General features: G+C 34.2%; 1 pseudogene; it reads left to right on the top strand.

The window, feature by feature from the left end:
• The first annotated feature begins 212 nt into the window (after positions 1–212).
• On the top strand, positions 213–4,351 carry LOC120150301 (annotated as a pseudogene).
• Positions 4,352–22,596: the final 18,245 nt, after the last annotated feature.

Here is a 22,596-nt window from a genome sequence, read left to right as displayed (position 1 = left end):
CTTAAATTTTATAAATCTATCCTAAAGTAAAATCATACATCCCCACGGGAAATTAAGGTTGGTGAGTTCATCAATGGTGTGGTGCCTAAAATTGGCCTCCTATCCACGTTATGACCTTTTGAGGAGCCTTTTACTCTAACCATTGAACAGTTATAATTTATTTATACATAAAAATAATCATCAATGAGAAGATGCCTTGAATAATGAATCATTCTCCTGGGAACCCTCCAGCAGCTGACATTCACTTCATGCAGATGAAGGTAGGTCCTTCAATTTTGACTCATTACTATCTGTATATTTGAAGGAATTCCACTTCCTTTTTTTTTTATCATAGAGGAGTTCCAAAATCTCAAGCACGGCAGTGAGTTCATATTACTTTTTGACTCGTTGTGGTTCTTTTATATTCATCTTTCTTTTTCACTGATTCTCTGGAATTTTTAGGCCATGGATTCGAAGAAATCGATTCGGAATCTCGGGGAAACGATTCATTCCTTACTGGGATTTAAGTCGCCTATAAATTCTGCTTGGGTGAAGTCAGTTTGCCAGATAATAAAAAGTTTGCCAAACGAAGATGAATCTGCAGCAGAAGAATTCTCCAAGATAAAAGGTACTCTCCACTCTCGCATCTCTTCCGTAACTCCGTTAATATCCTTCTGTTTATTGAATTTCGAAGTCCTTGGAGTACCATATCCTCCAATCAATTACAGTCTTTTGACATGATCACCGATAGTCTCATATGATTTACCAACTAAATTTACTATCTTATCAACCTACTAATAGTCATATCACTTTATGCCTTACACCAGCATTAATGATTTGTATATAAAACACCATATAATGCTGGAAAAAGTTGAATCTCTCTCATTGTTCTTTATCTCTTTCATATTGTTTTTTCTCTTTTTCTGCTTCACTAAATAATCATAAACGATTCTCCTTCGAAATTAGAAAAATAAACTGTTAAAAACCACTACAATCCTATTTTCTTATCAACAAATTTAATTACTTTTTCAACTTAATTGCTTTCCTCATTTTGTAGTGCTCAATTAATGTCATTGTCTTTTGGCGATCCCTTAAACAGAAGAAGTTGCTTCCTTAACCCATTGCATAAACCAATTGAACACACAGAGGAGACAGTTGTTGCATGAGTTGTTGGAATTGAAAGGTTAGTCAAGTGTATTTAAGCTTATATGTAGTTTTAACGTGTATCCCTTTTTTTATAAAAATCAAACAATTTGATCCGTGACATATTGCAGGGAACATCCGTGTTTTCTGTCGAGTGCGGCCGTTGACATTGGAGGAAAATATAGGCGGTTTAGGTTTCGTATTCGGACCTGTTGTAGCTTTGGATACAAGTGACCTCCTTTTAGAGCTTGGAAATAACAAAAGTAAACGCTACACCTTCGACAAAGTGTTCCACGGTTCATCCCAAGGTACCCCCCTGCATCTTGCTTTTCCTTCTTTTAAGCAATCACAATGGATCCCGTGCATTTATTGTGTGATTGAACTTTGAATTTCAGATGGGGTTTTCTCAGAAGTTGAACCGGTCATCAAGTCCGTCCTCGACGGTTACAATGCCTGCATTTTCGCATACGGTCAAACCGGAACCGGGAAAACTTTCACAATGGTAGGTGACCTCACATTTACTTCCACAGTTCTGATTCCACATGGTTGATGCTGTTACATCCCAAACATACAGGAAGGTACGTTGGAATCACCCGGCATAATGCCCCGGACGATCGAGACTTTGTTCAAGCAAACGGAGGATAGTAATCATACCTTCCTTATCACTTTCAGTATGCTTGAGATTTATCTAGGAAACCTCAGAGACTTACTTGTACCGCAAGCTACGAGGTCAACAGATCCTTTGCCACCATGGTCAGTAATCACTATGCAAAATACAGTTGTGTGAAAATGCCTGCTGATTTGGATGCAGTGATGTTTGTGTGCAGCCTTTCAATTCAAACGGATCCGAAGGGAGGAATCGGAATCGAGAACCTTGTTTCCATCCAAGTAAGCAACTTTAACCAGGCTCTGAAGCTGTACAGATTTGGATGCCAACTCAGGTCGACTGCTTCAACAAATTCAAACACAACTTCTAGCAGATCCCACTGGTAAATACTAAGTTTTACCTATCAAAATTAAAGTATGTTGCTTTAAAAAGTATGTTGTCTTTGTTGTTGCTCCCGCTAGCATGATTCGCATTTCGATTACTTGCTTCGATGCTCCCGAAAGACGCCGAGAAACAAATAAAATCTGGTTAGTTGACCTCGGAGGAAGTGAACGAGTGGTGAAGACCAAGGCATGGGGAAGAAGACTTGATGAAGGAAGAGCCATCAATCTGTCCCTTTCGGCTCTTGGAGATGTAATTCATGCACTTCAGAGGAGAAAATGCCACATTCCATACAGGAACAGCAAGCTGACAAGAGTTCTTAAAGATTCATTAGGTAAACTAATGATTCTTCTTCTCTAAATTCCATTTTCCATTCACTAGATTGTCAAGTAACATCGACAGTGAAGCTGAATTATCTTCTTTTCTGGACTTTCTCAACTCGTTCGTTACCTTTAGGTGACGATTCGAAAACACTGATGCTTGTACATGTCAGTCCCAAAGAAGAAGATCTTTGTGAAACAATCTGTTCATTAAATTTCGCAGCGAGGGTGAAAAGTGTTCGATTGGGGCATGATGAGTCCAATGTAAGTGATGAACAAGTATCACACAATTTAAATATCTCCATGGAGCCATTAACTTGTTTGAACAATTAAAAACCAGGAAGTAAAAAACCAGAGGGAACTGCTATACAAATCTGCAGCAGAAGATTAAAGAGATTGAAGATGAACGTCAACATATTAGAAGAAAGATCCAAATTTTAAACCACAAATTAGAAGTGACAAGGAAACGTCTACCTGTGGAAGAGCAAGTAGAGTCTTCTGATTTATCTACCGAACTCGTGCGGTCTTCCGAGCTTGAGTTCACCAAGAGCATCAAAGGAAATGTCAGACCAGAAGTGCCTAGATTTATGAGATCAACTAATTGCAGTAGAACGAAAACTGGGATGGAGCGTCAAACTTCACTGCATTCTAGAAGAAAACGAAGACCGACATTTCAGCGAGCAGGATCAGTGAGTTTCCCGGTGAAAAATCATTCGGAGTGCAACTCTGACCGTAGCATTTCAAGATCTACATGTGCAGTGGAATTGAACAGGAAAACCAGTGTAGAGTTAGATAATGCGACGGTATACAGCCAAGACATATCGGAATGCGATATAAAAACGGTTATATTACCGGATCAGAACGTGCCACAGATGACATCAAACCATAGGAACATGGAGAAAAGAGGAAGTAGAAAATCAAACAAATGCAACTCTACTAAAGTTTCAAAGGTTGATCAATGGCTTACCTTGCATAAGGATGAACCTACTATTACTGCATCTGCTCCAAGGAATAAATGGGTTTTAGATATTCCTCTCCCAGAGAAGAAACAGACGCCAAATGGAGAGAAAATGCAATGGAATGGCAATAAAATGCAGAAGCAGGCTGCTTTGGATCAAAGGGTGGAAGACAAACCACCAACATTAAAGGATTTCTTTGCTGAGGAATCAAGTTCTAATCTCATTTGTTCTCCTCAATCAACAACAGATGACCAAAAGGACTCACTTGACGGCTCATTGGTAGACGACAGTCAAGGCTGCAGTGGCAGTCTTTCTCCACCCTATTCTTGTTGCGACGAATCGGAAAATTTCGATAAAGAAAATGAATTCTATGCAACACCCATGGTTCAGGCAGTAGGAGACACTGACCATTCCATGATCGAGATCAGCGGGTACCAGTTTTCGCCATTCGACTTGGATGATAGCATCAGCAACTCACAATTTTTGGTGGTTCATCCCAAGAACTCGGTGGAAACGAAGACATTCAATCTTCAACAAAAGAGAGACTGAAATGTCAAAGAGCATTGTTCATAGACGACCCGGAACAAAAAGACCTTGGGATCATCACACTCATGAAATCACAAGAAACTGCAAAGAAGGAAGGTAGGGGATTAACATGCACCTTAAACTGTCTTGTTTCAGAAACATAAACCCTCTCAAAGAACTGGATTCTAAAGTCATAGATTCATATATTGATTCTAATGTGTTTTTCTAGGTGCATGGTTTATTCAGAAATCATGGGCCAGTGCTCTTCTGGGATTGGGATTCCTCGACTTGGGGTTCAACCATGATTTCTTCTATGGCCTAATACTTTGAAGCAGGTGCAGTAGATGACTGAAACACAATAAGGAATTTCTACTTAATTAGTTGTGCAGTAAAGTTGGAGGTTGAGCTATAATAATAGGAAGGAATATTTTGAACATATCATCAGCATTCCGAAATCATTCCTTTTGCATAAGCTAACTACAGTCAGGATGGTGTTATTTAAAACAATTTTAGATTGATAAATTAAATAAAATTGATTTTCATCTATTGTGTAATTTTATTTAATCTTGTTCTTTTTTTTTTACTATAATGAGTGATTACTAAAATCTGTTCAGAATCATTCTTAATTATTGACAACGTATATATACTGCTCAAACTCAGGATCTCTAATAAGAACAAGACCCCATTTAACTCACATTATAGTTAATAATAAAGTATATGGTAATCTTATTTCCTTAAACTTCAGTATTTCATTATGTATATGAACTACATAATTAATTTATTAAAATAATATTAGAATAAATTAATAATTCAAGTTTTTATAAAAATACTTAGTTATTATTTTTATTTTTTAATAGTAAATTCATGATCTAATCAATCTCGTAACATGCATACGCGCTGCTCAAACTCATGTTCTTAAAAAAGATTCTTCTATCAATGAGGTCATTTAGTGAGTTTATAAACATGATATAAAAAATATATTAATATGAATTGTATTAATAATATGCTAAATATAAAATTCAAATAAACTCTAATAGCTTTTGTTTTATAATTTTCACACTAAATCTTCTAATTTAATATTAAAAGTTAATCCTCTAAAATCATTACAAAGATAATTTAATAAAATATACTCTTAAATAATTTTATTTCTCATCAAAATATCAATTAAACACCGTAATCTTAGGCTTCTTCGTTATCCAAATAATTTCATTATGTAAATCAAACCATCCTTTAGACTTTTCTTGGTTAAATGGAAAGATGGAAGAAAAGAGTGAAAAAGTAGAAAGGAAACAATTTGAATGGATAAAAGAATCGTTGTTGTTTTTATATATTACGAGTTCAAGCACTAGAAACTATAAGTGTGATTGAGCGTTTATTATCAAATAATTAAGAGTGCTTAGAACAAATACTACTTTGTAATCACCTTTAGCTTAATAAAAAAAGTAAAAATAAAAAAATTTCAGAGAAATATAAGCCACCTCAAAACCATATATTTTTAAAATTTTAATTTTCCCTCTTATTTTTCAATTCGAACAATGAATGAAAAAACATTATTTTATTTCAATTGTTTTTATAATTCCTATTAAGCACACCAATTAAAAGGAAAATATATTTTTTGTATTTCTATAGTTTTACCTTTTAATTTTCACCCTCCTAAATTTCTTTTAACTCTACTAAACAAATTTTATGACTCACTGGCCTGCCATAAACGACGAAGGAAGAAGAAAGCCTGCGACAGTATTGGGTTTAATGAAAAATGTAAGCCCACTCAGCCTGTCTGGGAAAAATAGCAATCGCAGAGCCCATTTACAGGAGCGCTTTCTTTTCATATTACACAAGGTGTTGCCGTCGAAGGCGTCTTGCTAGTATTAGGGTTTTGTCGAGTATTCTGCCGTCTAACCGGAAAGCATTTGTAGAACTGATCGGATAAACGATTGATTGATGTTAGAGAAGTTGATTAATTGAATACCGATAATGAGCAGGCGGCTTGAAAATAAGGAAGAGAAGGAAGGGTAGCATGTCGAAACCAAGGATTTCTTCTTCGAGAAGATCGGTGAACCCGTACCTGTCAGGTCAGATTTCCAGTTCGATCTCCAAAGCCCTCCTTCAAAGCCTCTCGCCCTCAGCCAACGTTTACAGCTGCTGTTTCTAGCTCATTGTTTTGGTGTGTTCAGTTTAAAATCTTTTTTTGTATTTCTGCTCTTGTAAATTGTAACGTTTTTCATTTGATTAATTAACAAATGATTGATATAATAAAGCTAAATGTTTAGGGTTCTTAATTTGCTGGACCAAGGATGTAATTGAATTGGCTAAGCGCTTGTAAAATGTAATTTTTTTCGTGTCAATTAATTAACAAATTTATAAATAGATAATTTAATACTTTACCAAATGTTTTAGGGTTCTTGGTGGTGAGGGCCAAGGATGTGATTGATTTGGCTAAGGACATTAAGGAAAATGGCACCTCTTCTAGCATTGAAGATTTGAGTGTGGTGGATGTTCCCATTGGCAAGGTTCACATCCTTGCTCTTTCCACCACTGACAATACCATACTTGAGGCTTCTGTCGCACATGAATGAATGCGCAGTATTTATGAGTCAATCCACAATTACTCAAATTAAATCTTTTTTGTTTGGTGACAATGACAATCATGTTACGAAATCCATTATAACTCTTTCTTATTTCCACTGAGAAATCGAAATCGATTGCAATAATCCCGAAGACACTTGATGTTCTGCTTATACTTGTTGACAATTAAGACACTTTGAAACAAATTTGTAATGTCTCTTTTCATGCCTAGCCACCAAAAGCGTCCTTTCAAATCTTGATATATCTTGTTCTCTCTTGGGTGCATAGTTAATGGACTACAATATGCTTCATAAAGTATATCTCTTTTCAACTCGTTAACATTGTGAACACAAACTCGTTTTTTTGAAGTATAACAATTATTAGAATTTACTTCAAAATCCTTGATTTCACCATTTTCTATTTATTCTAACCATGTTAAACACTTTTCATCTTTCTTTTATAACTCTTGAATCCGTTCTAACAATAACGATTTTAACTTTAACTCGGCCATCAGAGCACCGTTATCCTTAAACACGATTCAAGTATCTAACCTACGCAAAGCGGCAAAAGTCTTCCAATTAAGAGCATCAACTACTACATTGGCTTTCACAGGATAATAATCTATAATCCCATCGTAGTCATTGAGTAATTTAATCCATCTCCTTTGTCTCAAATTAAGCTCCTTTTGCGTCAACAAATATTTCAAACTTTTGTGATCCGTGAAAATGTAGCAACACTCACCATATAAATAATGACACCAGATTTTCAATGCAAAGACCACCGCTGCCAATTCAAGATCATGCGTTGGATAGTTCTTCTCATGGGGCTTAAGTTGTCTTGAAGCATAGGTAACTACCTTTCCATCTTGCATTAATACACATCCCAAACCATTATGGGAAACATCACTAAAAATCGTAAAATCCTTGTTCAATTCCAGTTGCACCAACACCAGAGCTTCTGTCAAAACTTTCTTCAATGCTTCAAAACTCTTTTGACAATCCGGAGTCCAATTAAAAGACACATCTTTTCTTAACAATTTGGTCAAAGGCAGAGATATCATCGAAAAGTTCTTGACAAACCTTTGATAATAACCTGCGAGACCTAAAAAACTCTGAACTTCTGACACACTCTTCAGAATTTCCCACTCTAAAACAGCTTTAACCTTCTGAGGATTCACCCGAAGTCCCTTTGTAGAAACCATGTATCCAAGGAATGCCACTTCAGTTAGCCAAAATTCGCACTTAGAGAACTTAGCATAAAACTTTTTGTCTTGTAACGTTTGAAGAATCACACGAAGATGGGCATCATGCTCCTCCATTGACTTCGAATACACTAAAATGTCATCAATAAAAACGACCATGAACTGATCAAAGTACAGTTGGAAAACTCTGTTCATAAGGTCCATAAATGCTACAGATGCGTTAGTTAACCTGAATGTCATTACTATAAATTCGTAATGGCCATACCGAGTCCTAAACGTAATTTTTGGAACATCTTTCTCCTGTATCTTCAACTGATGATAATTAGATCGTAAATCGATTTTTGAAAACATTGCAACTCCCTTGAGTTGATCAAACAAATCGTCGATTCTTGGAAGAGAATACTTGTTCTTTATGGTCACTTTGTTAAGCTGTCGGTAATCGATACAAAGACGCATCGAACCGTCTTTCTTCTTTACGAACAGTACTGGAGCACCCCACGGTGACACACTCGGTCTGATAAATCCTTTAACCAAAAGCTCTTATGTTGAATTATGTTTCGATATAACAAGTTTAAATGAAAAATGTTTTTGGACTTGAATTGAATTTATTTAAAGTTTTAAAAAAGATTCAAAAATAATTCAAAGTCCATTTAATTTGAAATTGAGCACAAAAATGTTTTGATGAACAGTAGTAAACAATATCGATGCTCAAAAACATCGAATGTAAAAGGTGTACCGATGCACTGCTACAGTGTACCGATGCACTCACTGTTCACACAGCCCAACGGTCATAAAATTTGAATTTAATGAAGGGGTATTGATGCACCTTGATAGTGTGTCAGAAAAACTATTTTTGTAGAAAAACTATTTTTGTAGAAAAACAATCCCCAAACGGCTCCAAAACATCCCCAACGGCTATATACGACTTCAAACTCATTACAAGCTATAAATACAAGCTGAGGACACTTGAAGAAGTAAGAGAATAACTATTCAAGCAATCAAACATAAGAGAAGAAGTTTTTCATTCTTATTTTCATTCTCTCTTGTAAATTTTGTTCTTGTAAGCTTAATTCTTGTAAACACCTACCTTTGAGAGGTTTATTTGTTTACTTTTTTTTATCCTTTTGTAAAGGGAAAATGTTCTAGCTTAGCCCGTGTAAAAGCTAGGGAAATGTTCTAGTTTATCCCGAGAAAAACTAGGGAGTTGTAAAGGTTATCTCTTTGTCCTTAAAAAGAGAACAAATTAGTGAATTTGTTGGAAAATCCTTGGTGAGGAGCTAAGGTAGTGGATGTAGACTTGGTCGAGAAGTCAAACCACTATAAATCGTTGTGCAATTCTCTATCTTTCAATCTCCTTACTCTCTAAACACAAACCATTCCGACCCCTCTTTACAAACTGTTCCGGTTGTCGATTAGAGCTTCTACAAATCCCAACATCTTGTAACTAAATCTTTAACTCTTTTAGTTCCTTTAGGACCATCCTATAAGGAGCCATTGAAATCGGTGTTGATCCTGTCATCGCTTCAATCTAAAATTCAACCTCCCTATCTGGAGGTAATCCAGGTAATTCTTCCAGAAATACTTCTAGAAACTCTCGGATTGTCGCAATATCTTCAAACTTTCTTTCTTTGGCTCTAGTATCGATCACATTGGCGATATAATCTTGACATCCTTGTAGCATTAACTTCCGAGCTGACATCATCGATATCACATTAGCTTAGGAATTGATTCTCTCGCTGACCATACTAACTTCCAGTCCATCGAGACTTCTCAACACAACACGTTTAAGTAGACAATCCATATTGGTGTGGTAATGATGGAGCCAATCCATACCTGGGATAACCTCGAACTCGTCAAAGGATAATTCCATTAGATTAGCAGAGAATTTGATTCCCTCTGAATCCATATAGGACACCCTCGACAAATTTGTCTCACCCGAGCACTATGTCCTAATGGATTGGTCACAATCACATCGCTATGAATATGTTCTAACTGAATTCTCAAGTTTTTCACCAATTTACTACTAACATAAGAATAATTCGATCCCAAATCAATGAGAACTAAAACAGGTTTACCATATATCTGAAATGTACCTGCAATGATTTTGGGATCATCACAATCTTCAATGGTCTTAAGGTTGTAAACTCGAGCAGTGGAGCGCACTTCAGGTTGAGCGGTTGACTCAGACTAATTTCTTTCTCGACCTCGACCTCTACCTCTCATAGGTGCAGTAGTGGATCTTTCTGTTTGGGCAGGCTCTCTGATCATCATTGGGCAGTCCCGAGTAAAATGTTCTGCCTCTCCACACTTAAATAAAGCTCCTGAGACTCTTCGGCATACGCCATTATGATGTTTTCCATAGTGTTGACATTGATTTGGCTTATCCACTCCTAACTCCACTGATTGAGTCTGTCTAACTCTTTCAGGATTGGATCCTCTACCTGAGGATGCAGATGACTCTGATATGGTCTGAGGTGGAAAACTTGAACCTCGATCTTTCTTTGATTACGAGGCACTGGATGAGGAACCATCTCTCTTATTCCATTGCGTCTTTTGCTCCCCAAATCTTTCATTTTGAGCTTGCTCTAAGACTTTGGCTCGATTCACCACCTCTTGGAATAGAGAGAGATTGAGTGCCAATAACAACTCTTTCAATCGAGGGCGTAAACCTTCCACAACCAATCACATGAGTCTTTTTTCGTAGGGACCAACTCCGCTGCAAATCTACTTAGCTTGTTGAATTCGCACTTGAACTCATACATAGTGCGATTCCCTTGCTTTAAGCTCATGAATTCTTGTTTCATATGACGAATGAACTGATCCCCGATATATTTGTTCTTAAATTCTTCCAAGAAGAACGACCATGTCACCTGGTGCCTTGTAGCTCTCATCGTCACATTAGACCACCATATTCTGGCTTGGCCTCACAATAACGAAACTACCCCATCCAACTTCTCCATTTCAGAACAATGGAGATTCTCAAACATTATCTTAAGGTCATTGAGCCATAGATATGCAACAACTGGACATTCCTCATCTTATCCTTTAAATTGGGGTACTCCTAGGTTTCTAAGCTCCTTAGCCACATTCATCTTAGGAACTGAGGGAGCCGACGGTTGGAAACACGTCAGAATCGCGTCCAATGTCTGGAAAAAGGTCCCTTGGTCTTGTATAGGTACTCCCTGATGTGTCTGTCCCTCAACCTTTCTACTCTGAGCAAGGGAGTTAATGCTACCTTCATTTCTATATATCTTCACTTCGGGAGTCCTCAAAGTCTGACATTTAATAAGATCAAATCACTACTTAATTAATAAAGACAACATACTAATTACCTTATCAGATCAGAAAGACTAAACTCTTTGTTGGCATGTACATTTTTTTAAAACCAAAAACGGTTTCATTTCGAATCAAAATCAATTAAACCATAGCTCTAATACCATTAAATGTAACACCCCTAACTCGTACCTGACCTGGATACGAATCTGATGTGTCACATTGACTTTTCAAATTATATTTTATTAACAAATAAGTAAAATTTAAACTTTTATTCATAATAAAAAGGTGAAACCCTTTAATTTAAATAAAACCTTTAATAATTTACATAATTGCAAAAGTATAATTTTACAAAAATAGATCAGAGCATTTCAAATTAAACTTGTAGTACATGCCAACAGTTTACAAAATTTACAAAAGACCTACATTTAATTTGTCTTGATCTGATATTTACGATAGTATGTTATCCTCAACTAGTTTCAACCTTATGTTTTCTTCAAACCCATGCGTGAATAAATCACACGCTAAGTTGATGACTTAGTGAGGCAATTACGAGCGAATTAAGTTGTATAAATGAAATCTTTATTTATTTCATAGAAACATTTCATAAGGAATTCAAATTGTTTTCCATAACAAGAATGTATACTTTTATACATTATTCATTTTATATAACTTTGTTTCCAATGTCTAATGTATACTATTGAGAACTCTAGGTATTTGAGTACATTGAGGTTGTGCGCTAATACTGTCACCACAACTCGTATAAATTGCATCGAAGTGCCACATATTTGTCCCGAATGACCACATAATTTTGTCCCAAAGGACCACATAGAACCCTCGACTCTTGGCATGACAACTATACCTCTAATTCCCATACATATACCTTGGGATTTTAACCACATAATTATTTTTCATTCATTAGTCGAAGTATATATTGTTCACATAAACACTTTCACATTGAGAATTTTCGTATACACATGTCACATTTTCATAATCATGCACACATAATCATCAAACATAGTTTAAAAATATAAATTGAATAAAACATTGTAGAAATATAATATAAAAGAAATTGAAAGTTTTCGATCAAAAACACTGAGATTGACTTATCGCAAGTCGCTCTCAATTCTAATACAAAACAAATGAGTTGCACTCACATTTGCCTCATTGAAGTCCTAAATGAAATCCTTAACATTTTTGATCAATAATTTAAAACGTCGAGTTGTCCGGAATTTAACTTTGATCAACGTCTACACAAGAACAATCGAAAATAAATATCAGAATTCGAATCGCTTATAACAAATCATAATAACTCAAGCTGAAAGAAACACTTAATTTATCATTTCATGCTCAATATACAGTACCGATACTTCCCTTCTATGATATCGATACCCCCTTCGGTACCGATAACATTTCGGCATTATGGAATTTTAACTTGATAATGGTATCGATACCCTACCCTTGGTATCGATACCCCCATTTCAGTATTGATACCTCTCTCAATCAGTACCGATACTTCTCTTCGAACTCAAACTAATTTTGCCTTGAAGTATCGGTACTGTTCTTCCAGTACCGATACCCCATGCCCAGAATTGCCATCTCCAAATCGAAATTTAACCAAAACTTAACTAAATCTCCTACTTTTACCTCCTTTTACGCCTTTAAACTCAACTTCATTCATTAAAACCAATTTTTCTCCATTTACTACTCTTAAACATACAAAATCTCACTATAACACTTACATCTCAAAATCATACCATATTTTCAATCATGCTCTTAATCAATTCTAAAATTTCTATTAATTAATTCTAAACTTTCTATCTCCTTTATTATACCTTTGACAAGTCAAATTTAGCAATAGGACTCCAAAAACTACACCATGTCAACAATTCATTTCAAAACCCATTTTACAAATTCATTTCTAATTGATTCTTCTTGTTGTTTTAATCCATTACAAGCTTTCCTTAAGCTTATATAACCCTCAAGCTTTCAACACCAAACCAAAATTTTCAATAAATCATCAACTAAAACTTACTCACCTTTGAAATGGTTTCCACGAGCAAGGAGAAAGAAGATAACTAAAGTTTCCAGACTTTTCCCTTTTCTTCCACGTGTTTTATATCCCATAAAAGGAAAGATAAAATTCCTTCTTGTGAAAAGACCATAATGCCCTTTTACTAATCCAAATTTAATATCAAATCCTACACAAAATTTCACAATAAATCTTTAAACTTTTAAAGTTATTCCAATCAAACGACTAAGTTTTGAATTCTTACATTTTGGTTACTGACCCAATTATTGGGGTTTTACAGTAGTTATGCCGTGTAACAACAAAATCTAAGGCTAATTTGCAGCAGGTTTTAACCTAAAATGTTAACTTGTCTACTCTAAAAAGTTACACAATTGGTAACAATTTCGGTTACAACTAAGAATTTTTGTTAAAAACAGTTTTGATATTTCGATATAACAAATTAAGTTAAATGAATTTTAAGATTTTACAAATGATTTTACAATTTATATTCGATTCAATTTATCGAATATCAAATTATTACTCCAAGTCTTTAAAGATCAATTTTAATCCTTACTAAATTTGTAAAATTGTGATTTGTACTTAAACTATTTTTGAAACAATTTTCACAAATTATTTTGAACCAAAATCAAGCCTTAAATCAAATTTTCAAAGGCATGCACTGATGTATCAATACCATGCATCGATGCATCAATGAATAAATTGAAACATCGAATGCATTCCATGCACCGATGCACTCTCCATGCATCGATGCACTCTGATTTAATTAAAACATCGAATGCATTTGATGCATCGATGCACAATTCATGCATCGATGCACCAGGCTATTTTTCAAACATCGAATGCCCTTCATGCATCGATACACTCTTAGTGCACTGATGCACTAGGAGTCCAACGGTCAAAATATTTGAAATTTTACATTGATGCACCGGTGCATAATGGTCATGCATCGATGCATGAGACGCTCCCACCCATAAAATTAATTGTTTTCACACAATAACAGCTCTATTGACTCCACTAATTATCACCAACGTTCAAAATTGATTCAAGGAGTATTTAAACAAGTTTAGAAGCCATTGATCAATAACAAGAAACATCAAGCAACTAGAATCAAGAGAGAATCAAAGAGAAAGCATCAAACTTCAAGTTTGAGCATTTCAAGCCTATTTTTCATTCAATATTCATTTTTCTTTCAAGAACACTTATTGTGCTCAATTGTATTTATTCTTGAGTGTTCTTTCTTTGTTCTAGAATTGTGCAAACATATTTGCCTTGTGAGGTTTTCATTGTAAGTTTGCAAATTTGTGTATTTCTCTTTGAAAAAGAGTGTGCTCAAGAATTTGGGGTATAATTCTTGAGGGAGTTGTAAGGTTACTCTTTGTCCTCAAAAGAAAGAACAAATTAATGAATTTGTTGGAAAATCCTTAGTGTAGATAGTTAAGGTAGTGGGCGTAGACTTTGGTTGAGAAAGTCGAACCACTCTAAATCGTTGTGCAAATATTTTCAATTTTCTGCAAAAGCTTCCATCAAAATTTTAATTGCCAATTCACCCCCCTCTTGGCCATTTCCATCAATCGATTAACTCAATAATTGGTATCAGAGCCTCACTCATTTGAAGGTTTAATCGCCTCTTGAGTCGATCCGGGAAGAGTTAAATCGATAAAGATGACGTCTACTTCCGGTTCATTCTCCATGGAAGAATCCAGACCTATTGACGTGACTCCACACTTCAATGGAACAAATTATCGTCATTGGAAGAGGTGTATGATGATATTCATCAAAGCATTTGATATGGAAGCTTGGATGATAATCAAGAAAGAATATTCCTCTCCTACTAAGAAGGCAAAGAAGTGGAGTGTTCAAGAACGGAAGGAAGCTCAACAAAACTCAAAGGCTATGCACATGTTGTGTTGTGCAATTGATCCTAATGTATATAAAGAAGTTTCTTCTTGTTCAAGTGCCAAGGAAATGTGGGATAAGCTTGAGGAGATCTATAGAGACAAGGAAGAAGAAGAACCAATAAAAGTGATGTCTCTATTAGCTCTCACAGAGCCAAATGTATCTTCTAACTCAAATATATCAAATTCAAAATCTTTTAATGAGTTACAAGATGCTTATGATAAATTATTTTCGGAGTTTGAGACCATGAATTCCAAATACAATAAATTGATTTCTAAATTTATTGCTAAAAATGATATTCTTTTGAAAGCTAAAACAGACTTGGAAAATCAAAATGAAATGTTGAGAAAGGAGTTAGAGCTTTCAAAAATAAAATCTGAAAACTTTGAAAAAGAAATTTTCAAATTAAACAAACTTCTTCTAGAAATGAAAATGGATTTTGAAAATCAAAATGAAATCTTGAAGAAGGATTTAGAACTCTCAAAAATGAAATTTGAAAGTATTGAAAAAGAAAATTTCAATTGAAAGATAAGCTTGAATGTTTAACAAGAGAAAAAGAGATCATTCTAAATAATTCATCTAGTTCAATAATGACAATATGTTCACATTGTCATTATCATGGTCATAAGGAACATACTTGTCCTTTAAAGAAAGGAAAACGATTTAAAATTAGACAAGTATGGGTTCCAAGAGGAACAAGAGGCATTGAAACTAATGTTCAAGGATCCAAAGCAATTTGGATACCAAAATCTACTTAAATGTCTCTTGTAGGAGTGTGAGAGCAATGGTGATAAAGATGATGATATTCAAGATGCTCTAAGCCACACATAAAAAGGGAATGGGTAACCTCTAAACTTAATGTTTTTATTATTTGGTTGCTCATTTAGTTTATGCATGCATGAGGTTTTAAAATGTTGAATTATGTTTTAACTCATGTATGTTGAAAAATATTGTATGATGAACATGGTAATTTTTGGTAATATTTTATAAACTCTAGTTCATCATATTAATTTTTGGTCAAAATTGTTTTTAAAAGTAATTGATATCTCTTTAACAATTGATATCGATTTTTCAAGAACTTTGGTTTTGCAAAATTTTGACCTGAAATTTTTTCTTAATGTTTATGCATAGATTTTTGTTTAAATATTATAAAGTTTTAATGCATAACATTTTCAAAAACTTTATGCATGTTCTCTTAATCTCTATAATCAACATTGTATAATATTTTATATGTGAATGAGTTAAAAGCATAATCTTTTGAAAAACAAATTTGATAAAAGATACAATGTTTTATTTTAAATGATTGCAAAATTGATTGACATTGCATCTATTTTCGATTATGCTTGTTGGTCATAAAATAGGGATATATATATATATATATATATATATATATATATATATATATATATATATATATATATATATATATATATATATATATATATATATATATATATACATGATGCATTTAGATTTTATTAATATGACTATTTTGTGCCTAGTTGCTAGGGATGAGCATGATGATTTGTTATGGCATAGGAGACTAGGACATGCTAGTATGAGTGTTTTGCAACAGTTTAATTCAATGTGATTTAATTCGAGGGTTGCCTAAGCTTAAATTTGATAATGATAAAATCTGTGATGCTTGTGCTAAAGGAAAACAAAAGCGAATTTCTTTTAAATCCATTAATGACGTATCAACTAGTAGAGTATTACAATTGATCCATATAGATCTTTTTGGACCAACTAGGACTACTAGCTTGGGTGGAAAACAATATGCATTTGTCTTGGTAGATGACTATTCTAGATATACTTGGGTTCTATTTTTAAGTACTAAAGATGAAGCATTAGAACAATTCATTACGTTTTCAAAAGTAATCCAAAATGAAAAGGTTACTCTATAACTAGTGTTAGGAGTGATCATGGAACTGAAATTGAAAATTTTGGATTTACTGAATTTTGTAACTCTAACGGTATTAGCCATAATTTTTCAGCACCTAGAACCCCTCAACAAAATGGAGTTGTTGAAAGGAAAAATCGAACTTTAGAAGAAATGGCTAGAACCATGCTTTGTGAAAATAATTTGCCAAAATATTTTTGGGCGGAAGCCACAAAATACCGCTTGTTATATTATAAATCGAGTAATGATTAGGCCAATTTTAAAGAAAACTCCATATGAAATTTTCAAAAATAAAAAGTCTAACATTAGCTATTTTCATCCTTTTGGATGTAAATGTTTTGTTTTAAACAACGGTAAAGAAAACATTGGCAAATTTGATGCTAAAAGTGATGAAGGAATTTTTCTGGGTTATTCCTTAAATTCTAAAGCTTATCGTGTATTTAATAAAAGAACTTTAGTTGTAGAAGAGTCTATACATGTTGTTTTTGATGATAATCCCCTTCCGATGAAGGATTCTTGTGTGAATGATGATGTAGGTGTTATAAATACAAATTATGTTAGACATGACGTTGGAGAACCATCATCAAAGGAAAAAACGAAAAATGAGGAAACTCATGATCCTCTTGAGAATCCAACCATTGAAGAAAGGGAAGTATCTTATCCAAGAGAGTACAACTATGTCAAGGATGGTGAAATTATAGGTGATCCACAAAAGGGGTAACAACTCGATCTTCTCTTAGAAATATTTGTAATTATGTTGCATTTATCTCATGCATAGAGCCTAAGAATATTAAAGAAGCATTAAATGATGAACATTGGATTATGGCTATGCAAGAAGAGTTAAATCAATTTGAGAGAAGTAAGGTATGGACATTAGTTGAAAGGCCTAGTAATAAATCTACTGTAGGTACTAGATGGATATTTAGGAATAAGCTTGATGAGAGTGGTAATATAGTGAGAAACAAGGCTAAACTTGTTGCTCAAGGGTATACTCAAGAAGAGGGCATAGACTATGATGAAACATACGCTCCCGTAGCTAGGATGGAAGCAATTAGAATGTTATTAGCATTTGCATGTTTTCATGAATTTAAATTATATCAAATGGATGTTAAAAGTGCATTTTTAAATGGTTTTATAAAGGAAGAAGTGTATGTAGAACAACCTCCAGGTTTTAAAGATTCAAAATTTCTGGACCATGTTCTTAAATTGACAAAAGCTCTTTATGGTTTAAAACAAGCTCCTAGAGCTTGGTATGAAAGATTGTCAAATTTTTTAATTGAAAAAGGTTTTTCAAAAGGGAAGGTTGACACTACATTGTTTTTAAAGCATAAAGGTAAAGATTTATTAGTAGTTCAAATTTATGTTGATGATATAATATTTGGTTCTACTAATGATGTTCTTTGCCAAGAATTTTCTAAGCTAATGCAAAGTGAGTTTGAGATGAGCATGATGGGGGAGCTCTCATTTTTCTTGGGACTCCAAATCAAGCAAAGAAAAGATGGCATCTTCATCAATCAAGCTAAGTACGTCAAAGACATACTCAAGAAGTTTGGACTGGAAAATGGAAAACCTCATGACACTCCAATGAGCTCTTCAACAAAGCTTGACTTAGATGAAGGATGTAAATGTGTAGATATTAAATTATATAGGTCAATGATTGGATCTCTACTTTATCTAACTGCAAGTAGACCAGACATTATGTTTAGTGTTTGCTTATGTGCTAGATTTCAATCATGCCCTAAGGAATCACATTTACTAGCTGTTAAGAGAATCTTTAGATACCTTAAAGACACTCCTAGTTTAGGACTTTGGTATCCTAGAGACTCTAGCTTTAGCTTGCATGCTTTTTCTGATGCAAATTATGGAGGATGCAAATTAGATAGGAAAAGCACTTCCGGTACTTGCCAACTCCTTGAAAATATGCTAATTTCTTGGTTTTCAAAGAAATAAAATTGTGTTGCATTATCTACTACTGAAGTCGAATACATTTCAGCTGGTAGTTGTTGTGCACAAGTTTTATGGATGAAACAACAACTTTTTGATTATGGAATTGAAGTTGGTACCATTCCTATCAAGTGTGACAATACTAGTGCTATTTGTCTCACTAAAAATCCCATCCAACACTCTAGAACTAAGCACATTGAAATAAGACATCACTTCATTAGAGACCATGTCACTAAGGAAGATGTAGTTCTAGAATTTGTTGATACTTTGCACCAATTAGCGGATATCTTTACAAAACCCTTAGATAAGGAAAGATTTTGGACACTTAGGAGAGAATTAAGTTTAACTGACCTATCTTCACTTAGTGTTTAAAGTAATTTTAGCACTTTTAATAAATATTGAAAATTACTTATAATAATAATCTTTGATTGCATTCTTGCTATTAGTTAGGGGGAGTTTATGATTCTTAGTAAAAATTAAAATTATGTTCAAATAAAGTTTAAAGATTAATTTGATTGATTGAACATAATTAATTTTGATAAATGAGTTTCCAATACCACTAGAGCCAAATAATTTAGCATTTTAAGTGTTTAAAATGGATTTTTGACATTTTTGTGCTTAATGCACCGATGCACTTAACAATGCATCGATGCATCCCTTTGAATGTGCATCGATGCATTCGCATGATGCACCGATGCATTCGCATGATGCACCGATGCATGCCTTGAATGTGCATCGATGCACAAGATCATGCATCGATGCATCCGTCGGGTTTTTGGTTAAAAACCCTGATTCTCTTTATTTTTCTCAAAACCCTTTAAACACTCCCTTAGTCGTTCGTCCCTCTCTATCTAAAAACTCCATTCTTGCTCAAAATCAACGATTTTTCATCGGATTCTTCAAGTTTTTCATCTCCCAAACCTGCTTTTATCATCAAATCGTGCAAAACATCTCTTCATCCCTCTCAATCCGAAATTTTTCATGGTAATATTTCAAAAACCTCTACTTTATTAATTTTTGATTTTAGAACTAATTCTGATTAGTTCTAGGATGAACATTATATCGGGCATTGATTGTTTGATGATTAGAAACTCAATTTTACAACTAATTTCATCAAAAACTCACAAATTTTCAAGATTTTTTTTTATTTTCGAAATAATTTTTTTTTCGAAATTCTGAAATTAATTTTTAAATTTGATGTTTTTGATACATCTTATAATTTTACAAACATTATTTTCAAATAGTTTTTTTCAAAACCTTGCCCATTAGGATTCGGTTTAGAGAACCTTAAATTATTGAGGACTCAATTGAGTTTTGGGATTGATTATTGTACATACATGTGTTTTCAATTCGTAGGTTATATTTCTTATTCCGACTCCTTTACCATGTCTAATCCTAAACGTCCTAGGACTTCCTCTAGTCGTTCACATTGTCCTTCCGTTCCTCTACCTTCTAATCTTGTTCCTCAAACTTCTAGTGGCCTATTGAGTTCCTGTTTCAATATGCCAGAGCGTCGTAGAAACGACCTTTACAATAGATACATTGAGTCATTCCAATCCTATAGAATTCGGGAAGAACGTATTCCCTCACTTCAAGCCATGAACAAAATTGACTTTGAATACCTCCCAATTCTTAAACAATGGAAGTTTGATAAACTTTTTTCGCTTCAACCTATCGTCTTCCACCAATTAGTCCGCATTTTCTATTCCAATGCGGCCTGTATTCAAAATCAAACCCAATGTGGAACCATCGGAATTAGATCCTATCTTCTAGGACAGTACATTGTTGTTGATTCCGCAACTATTGCTTCTCATTTCGGGTTAGATGATGATGGTGTGTTTAACGAAAAAGAATCTGTGGCCCTAATGCTAGTGTCAGTACCATTTGAACCCATCACGACCGTTTCCTTCATTTTATTATTTCTTGGTGGTTTCGTCCTTCTGCTGGTAGGTACTCCACTCCACGTGCTAGGGATTTATGGTGGATGTATTGTATTAAAAATAAAATCAAAATAAATCTTCCACAGGTCATTTTTAGTCAACTAGTAGACATCGTAAACATTGTCCCTTCTAAACATGTTGAAACATTAGCCTACGGATGTCTACTTAGTAACATGTTTATCAAATTTGGTCTAGACGTTTCTATCGACACTCCCATCCCTCTCCAAAATCAAATCAATCTCACTTCTTTAAAGAAAGCGGATTGGGTTCAAGATGAACGCACCGGTTTTTGGGTCTTCCTACCAAATAAACAAACTCCGGGAGCTAGTTCTTCTCGTGCTCCTCCTCCTCCTCTGGCTGCGGATGTCGATCCCGAGCTTCAAGGGATATTTCAAGATATTGACGATCCAGCTAATGCACCGAAACCCGCTCGGCAAGAAGATCAAACACCACCTTATTTCCGATCTTTTTTAGAAGTGTTTGATCTACGATTTGCTTCCATGGAGTCTCAGATTACTGAGTTTCAGAGGGAGATGCGTGATCGTATGGATGCTCTGACTCTTGAAGTTCGAGCTCATTATCCTTCTCCTCCCGATCCTCCGATGGAGTAGATTTGTATTTCTTGTCATGCTTTCTTAAATTTAAAACTTGGATTGATTTTGATATTTCTGGTTTGTTTATTTTTGGATACTTTGACTTTGATTGGTTGTTGAATGTTTGGACTTATTTTATATTTATGGATGCTTGAACTTAATATATATATATTTGGTTTGGTTAAATTTTCTTATTTTTGCATCATTAGTCATATATGACCAATTATTCATTGCATGTTATATGAATATTGATTTATGAAACTAATGGCTAACCTCTCTTTTTATTGTGATCTTAGCAGCTTATAATTAATAAATCAATTGGCTTAAGTTTTTCAAAACATTCTTGTTTAAAACGTTTTATAGAGTCTTTTTGATTTAACAACAAGGGCGAGAAGATGTGTGTCATAGTAAGGGGGAGTAATTTTTCAAAAGTTGATTTCAAAAATAATTTTCTAAATCTTAAAATTTCCCAAGTGTTTTGTTGTATCAAAAAGGGGGAGATTGTTAAAAACAGTTTTGATATTTCGATATAACAAATTAAGTTAAATGAATTTTAAGATTTTACAAATGATTTTACAATTTATATTCGATTCAATTTATCGAATATAAAATTATTACTCCAAGTCTTTAAAGATCACTTTTAATCCTTACTAAATGTGTAAAATTGTGATTTGTACTTAAACTATTTTTGAAACAATTTTCACAAATTATTTTGAACCAAGATCAAGCCTTAAATCAAATTTTCAAAGGCATGCACCGATGCATCAATACCATGCATCGATGCATCAATGAATAAATTGAAACATCGAATGCATTCCATGCACCGATGCACTCTCCATGCATCGATGCACTCTGATTTAATTAAAACATCGAATGCATTTGATGCATCGATGCACAATCTATGCATCGATGCACCAAGCTATTTTTCAAACATCGAATGCACTTCATGCATCGATGCACTCTTAGTGCACCGATGCACTAGGAGTCCAACGGTCAAAATATTTGAAATTTTACACTGATGCACCGGTGCATAATGGTCATGCATCGATGCATGAGACGCTCCCACCCAGAAAATTAATTGTTTTCACACAATAACGGCTCTATTGACTCCACTAATTATCACCAATGTTCAGAATTGATTCAAGGAGTATTTAAACAAGTTTAGAAGCCATTGATCAATAACAAGAAACATCAAGCAACTAGAATCAAGAGAGAATCAAAGAGAAAGCATCAAACTTCAAGTTTGAGCATTTCAAGCCTATTTTTCATTCAATATTCATTTTGCTTTCAAGAACACTTATTGTGCTCAATTGTATTTATTCTTGAGTGTTCTTTCTT

The sequence above is a fragment of the Hibiscus syriacus genome, unplaced genomic scaffold (assembly GCF_006381635.1).
Source record: "Hibiscus syriacus cultivar Baekdansim isolate YM2019G1 unplaced genomic scaffold, ASM638163v2 tig00111022_pilon, whole genome shotgun sequence".
Lineage (NCBI taxonomy): Eukaryota > Viridiplantae > Streptophyta > Magnoliopsida > Malvales > Malvaceae > Hibiscus > Hibiscus syriacus.
Note: the sequence above shows the minus strand (reverse complement) of the source record. Positions and strands in the feature narration are given on the sequence as shown.